We start from the raw sequence: 6,516 nt of genomic DNA, 5'->3' as shown, positions 1-6,516 counted from the left end.
ACTGAGAATAAGTTTAGAAATAAGTTCAGGGTGTTAGGCATAGTTTTACTGGGGTTAAGTTTAGGAATAGGGTTAGGTTTAGGGCGGCATCGTTTTACTGAGGTTGAGGTTAGGAATAAGGTTAGGTTTAACGCCGGCTGTACGCCCGGGGCGAGTTGGTAAAGGGGCGAGCAGTCTCGTATTCTTGTAGAATGGGTACAGTTCAAAGGTACAGGTCAATACAAAAAAAACTGCTAAGAGGATAAAAACTGAAAAAGCACTAAGACTTGTTTATGGAGTATATCATCAAATACACTGTTAGAAAAAAGGGAAAACGTGTACAGTATAGAAAAATAGAGGGGGCAGTTTTGAATTACAGCCGCCCGTAAGTGCTCTTTGAGAGCTGTTTTGAAGGAGTCTAGGGATTCACATTTCTGAACGGCTGTTGGTAGGGCGTTGCACATTTTAGTGGCATAGGAGCGAAATTAATTTAACCCCTTTTTTGTGTATATATAAACCTGAATATGTATGTGTATATTGTGTTTCATGGAATGAACAGCAGGTGCATTTTACAACAAAATGCCACATGTCAGAGGGTAATAAATTGTCGATCTACAAGCTGATGATGCTATGCATTGTGAACTTGTAGATATGTTTGGACATGCTTTTCTAAATATGTACACATGACATGCCCCAAAAAGGGACACTGCAAGCTTGAAAGTAGGGGGTCGAAAAGGTAAAAAGTTAAAAGGAAAAATCAAAGGGAAGTACGTAGCACAAGAGTGCATTTTGTTTAATCTTTTTTTCATTATTTTAACTAGGTTAGTTAATATACCATACTCATACTGTTTAACAGCAATGGCATAGGAACTGGAATGGAGAATAAAGAAATGAAAATAATATGAAACAATTGTAATTTGAAATGTTAATTGTAAAATTATAATTTTTTAAAATTATAATTTGGAAATAAAAGTGGTTCTGGGAATTGGGAAACGAATGTGCGATGACGGTTTTCCATGAGGGTGAACAGATACGAGAGACATACTGTATAGGCTACCTTGCCATCTGCACATTGTACTGGACCTTCAGCGGAGCATCCACAGTGTCAGGTCTGTCCCAAACCGCTGTAACCTCCCCATCCCACATATCCACATCTAGCTTAACAGGCTGTGGAAGGTCGAAACCTGTTAACAGAGAGAGACACACACACATACAGCATCTTAGTTAGTTATAGTTACTTTATTGACACAAATGTATAAAACATTGGGTCCAAACAATAATAAAAAACCCATGAATCAAAAATACATTATACAATACACAATACAGAATCCCTTCACAACAGGAGCTTCCTATTGCTCCACAAGTGACAGACAGGCATGTAGCATATGCAAAGTCTCTCTGTTAGTGCCCACAAAGAGTGAGCTCAAATCAATACCCACATGTCCATATCTCACTCTGATATCTTGTGTGAGGTTAGAGGACACACCAGTATGTGCTGTTCGTTTTGTATGCCAGTCTCACATTGGCAAAACCGCTGTTCAGTTGGCATGCGGCTCCATCTTCCCATTTCCACACGCAGTCTATGAGCGGACAACCGAAACCGTGTAAAGGTTATCCTCAAATAGTCCTCAAACACTCTCAATATGATCTTGTTTTTTCATTATCTCAGATAAATGAGAATACATGACTTGGTACCCTTCTTCAGCAATTGGAAGAACATACCACAAGCGGTCATCAAGCATGCCATTCCACTGCTGTATGTTGGGGAAGAACCTGGCTTGCTTTTCTCTCACCAAAGCTTGCACTGAAGGCAGTCCTGCTTCTAACAGGCAGGTTAAGTTAGGGGTAGTATTAGTAACCCTTACCCCAAGTCGGGATTTCACTCCAGACATGTAGAGAGTTTCAACAGACTTTAAGGGGATTTTCAACCAAGCCTCACACCCATACAATATAGCTGATGAGAAAGCAGCCTCAAAAAGTAAAACCTTACGTTTTACACAGAATGGAGCTGAGCGTCATAGTTACACACCTCAGGACACTGTCACAAACAGCAAAGCACTATATTCAGAGGTGGATATTTCAAAATGGAGATTATTTTCATTATAATATTGACATTGTACCCCTGGGCAATAGGGTTAGTGCCAGATTCTTCAGGGAAACATTAAGGTAGACATGAAACTATTATATGAAATTATTGTATCTAAAGAAGTGTGTTTTTATGTCTTAGAGTTGGTTGAAAGACTTACAGGCCCAACTATTGTTATATGCACTTTACCGTTACTGGGTTGTTGCTCGAAGTCAGCATTTACTGGGGTGATTTACATAATTATATACGATACTTTTCTTTAGAGACAACTATCATCATTTTGTATTTCCAACTCAATACAACGTTGGCTCGTCAGAGGTATAGATAAACATGCGAAAAAGGACATTCGATGAGTTGACATTCAATGAGCTGGCATTCCTTCTTTTAATCAACTCAATGCAGAAAATAAAGTCTTTACAGAATACAAAGCTTAGCAACATACGGCAGTTCAATAAAAGGACGTTCATTACCTGACCCACAGCTTGTAAAGGTCACCAGAAAGATGAGAATAGGTATCTTATTGCTTCTCTCCATTTTCATCGGCCAATGAAACATCTGATCGAAAAGCCTCATAATCCACACAACATCCAGGCACACCGACCGCAAATATATCATGAAGCTTAATCTGGACCGAAGAAACATCTCCCCTTAATTCATTGTTCGAAGTGTAAAGGTACCGCGTAGCCTACTATATGAACGACTCAGTGATCTCTGTTCATCTAGAGAAGAAGTAACAGCAGTTGAGATGAGAAGTTGGGGGTGGACCGGTGGGTGTTTCCCCTCATGACATTATACCACAGAGACATAAACTCTCGACCACTGTATCCATTTCTCAACTTCCACCCTCTCAGCTGCTGTGCTTCCTGCTGTGATGTACCAGTGACGTCTCTCTCCACTCACCCATATGTACTCTTTGTACTAGGTTCCTCTTTTCTTGTGATATATAGTATAAAGTGAAACCTGGGGAGGCCAAGGAATTCCCCATTCATAGAATCCATACTGTTTGGAATTCAGTTTATGATACATAATGAGAAACTTCTTGTTCTTGTTCAGATTCAGAAAGGGATTTTTGTTTATTTATTTTTAGGTACAGTAGGCCTGCCCTACACTTACACTACTGTGTATTCCATACTGTTTGGAATTCAGTTTATGATACATAATAGGAAACGTCTTGTTCTTGTTCAGATTCAGAAAGGGATTTTTTTTATTTTAATATTTTAGGTAGGCCTACTGTAGGCCTGCCCTACACTACTGTGTATGTGGCTTAATCATTTGCATGCAGAGCTTGGCTTTTTGTTTGTGAATTTCCCTCTGCCTCCTGCTTACGCTTCTATTTGTTTCCATTTTTGTTTCCTTCTATTCAGCAAACCGTTGAGTATAGTCTACATTAAGCAGCTCAAACAAATAATTTCTTAACCGTGTCTTGTGTTTAACCCATACAAGGCCTTGGGAAATACTTGCCATTAATATAGTTGTTGCTAAGGTGTTAATAATTGATTGCCTGAGTCCTGTGGTGGGAGTTCTGGTCTGGTTTTGGTGAATATTAAGTCATTAATTAAGTCATTAATTTAGTGGGGGTCTGGCGGCCACTCATTCAAAATAAATTAATCCACAAAACTAGTGTCATTTGTATTGTTGACCTACTTCTACCATGTCGTATTCGATATGGTATCGTATTCGTTCAACTTTGACCCCCCCTGTCACATTTTGTATTGCAGTATCACTACGACAGCATGGCAGCACAAAAAATAGTTAGTGGATTAATTTATTTGTAATGAGTGGCCCCCAATTTCCACAACCAATTTAATGACCGGAGCTACTCAACATTCACCAAAACCAGACCAGAACTCCTACCACGGGACTCAAGCAATCAATTAATACCTTTGAAACCACTATATTCGTTAATTGCAAGTATTTCCTACAACTTTAAGTCCAACATTTGGAACTAACCAATTCTGGGGTGCCCGCTGGCCTAGTGGTCCAGGCACATGCCACATAGGCTCTGGCCCTGACAGCGCGTCGCGTGTTCGAGTCCCGTTCATGACGACCTTTGCTGCATGTCTCTCCCCCTCGTTCCTGTCCGTCTTCACCGTAACTATCAATAAAGGCATCAAAAGCCAAAAACAAATCTTTAAAAAGAAACGGTTTCTGAAAAACGTATCTGATACAATCTATAATAGATGACTTCTAATCAGTTGATGAGCTACTACAAAATGCACACTCAGTGTAGCATGCATCATCGAATCAATCAACACAATTCAAGGGAGTTTATTTTTGTGCACTGACTATTTCTCCCCTCGAATGTGTTCAGAAACATACTGTGTGCTCTTTAGCTATAAAATGAGAGAGTTTGAAACACTGCTGCTATCTGTGATTCTGTCATTATCAAACCACAACGTGTCAAAGTAAAATGAACCATCCTTTTGAAAGACGCACTGCTTAAGGACATCATAAGAAGCTGACTAAAAAGACCAACAATTAATCATCTTTTAACCCTGATATCACTCACAGATTTCTACTTTTCTACACATTTCTACACATTTCTACTTTGGGTAAAATACAGTATGAGTAGATCTCGGAGTTAAGACTCAAGCTGACTCCATCCTTTTCCAGTAATAGCAGGCTATGCTGCCTTTTGACTATAAATATGTTTCGCGTCAAAGAACCACAATGGAAATAAGCCATCATTTTGGTGTGCTCCATCCAACAAGATATGTACAAATATATGGCTGTGTACATTTTTGTCAATAAAAACATCACTCAATCAGTAAAATCCCCTAACTTTATAGGACCCACAGTACATTATCTATACACTGACACGAAACAAGACAGGAACGCCCAAAAACGTCACAGCCGGTTTTTTAACAAGACAGGAACGCCCAAAAACATCACATCCGGTGTTTTACCCTGGGCAGAATTTTCTATGGCTGCCAATGCAACTTTTTCCAATCCTTAATCACATACGGCAAACACCTATGCCGATAATATCTAACTTGCGGAGGTAACGTGCCTTGTCCGCGGGCAACAGATCTTTCAACGTATGGCATTGCAAATACGTTAGATAATCGCTACTCTGCGCAATATTGTTTTGAAAATGCCGCAAATTGCATTGCAGTGAACGAGAGCAAATCACAAATCACAAATCTTACCCCGGGGGGTGGGCGGAGCCGCGGAGTCGCAGCTGACGCCCCTCCCTCCGCTCTGATGACGCGTTGTTATGTCAATGTATAGGGTGACCAGATCAGATCAGCCATATCATTTTATACTAACATAATGGTTGTCTTTGGCTCATGTTTTTCTTTTAATCCTGTTTTTCTGTTTCAGTTCCTGGTTCCATTAGTCAAATAGTCACAAGGTCAGACTATAGATCAGGTGATTTTCTCCAGCGTGTGTCTGACTATCATGAACTCATGGCATCTCTTCTGCAGATGATAAACTACACAGGATAGACAATACTGACGGCTGTATTGTATTACTGTACAGGACCCCTTCATAACTGTACTGTACAATAGCTTGAGCTTTGATATGTCCCCTTCAAGGGGACAACATATCAAAGCTCATGCACAAAATATCAGTACATGCACTGTAACACATTGCCCTCTGGTGGTGCTAAAATAAGCAACAACCTTCCATTGCTCTGTAAATCAGGACAGGACACAGGGAACCCCTTTTGGTGTTATCATTATGTTATGCTTTAGCTATTGAAAAATAGCAGATCTACAAGCTCATAGCGCACCACCGAGTGTCGCACTACGAGCTTGTAGGTCTGCTATTTTTGAAAAATCGAAGAACGACTGACATAGAAACCTAGCTTTTTCAGAAAACTGTCAGGATGTAGAAGACATTTATATAATCTGATCTCAGGTCAAAATGGGTTAACTATTTGTTTATGTATGAATCAAACGTAATTTGAAAAGTGTGTCTGTATTTCGCCGTGCCACATTTGGCTTTGTGAGAGGAAGTAAGTAAGGCTCAAACATTTTCATATCATGGACCCCCTAATTGATGTGCACAACCATATGGACCCTTGGACCACCATCAGAGAGGATTTTGTGCCAGTGGCATCCATAAAGTGAGCTTGCAGATCAGCTTTATTTGATTATCGAAGTATACAATTATGGTTAAAAAGTTACTCACCTTGCTTGGGGACCGCCTGGAACCCCCTCAATGACCCCTGGTGTTCCCCAGACCCGACTTTGAGAACCATATTGGTTTACAGTAGGCTTTGTCAACTGACATAGCGATAATCAAGATTATCGCTATGTCAGTTAAGATTTTGTGCATAGATTTATCTTTACATTATCAACTACAATGCTACAAATGTTTCAAATCGGCCTCACTGATCGCCGTGCACACACACACTCCAGCCAGGCCGGGGAAAAAACTCTTACCCAAATGTTTAACATAATTATGATCTAGCTCTTCCTTGTGACTGTAAATGTTGATAGTTT

This window comes from Protomyctophum parallelum, assembly GCF_964188405.1.
Source record: "Protomyctophum parallelum genome assembly, chromosome: 9".
In the NCBI taxonomy this organism is placed as follows: Eukaryota; Metazoa; Chordata; class Actinopteri; order Myctophiformes; family Myctophidae; genus Protomyctophum; species Protomyctophum parallelum.
This window is presented reverse-complemented; position numbering follows the sequence as displayed.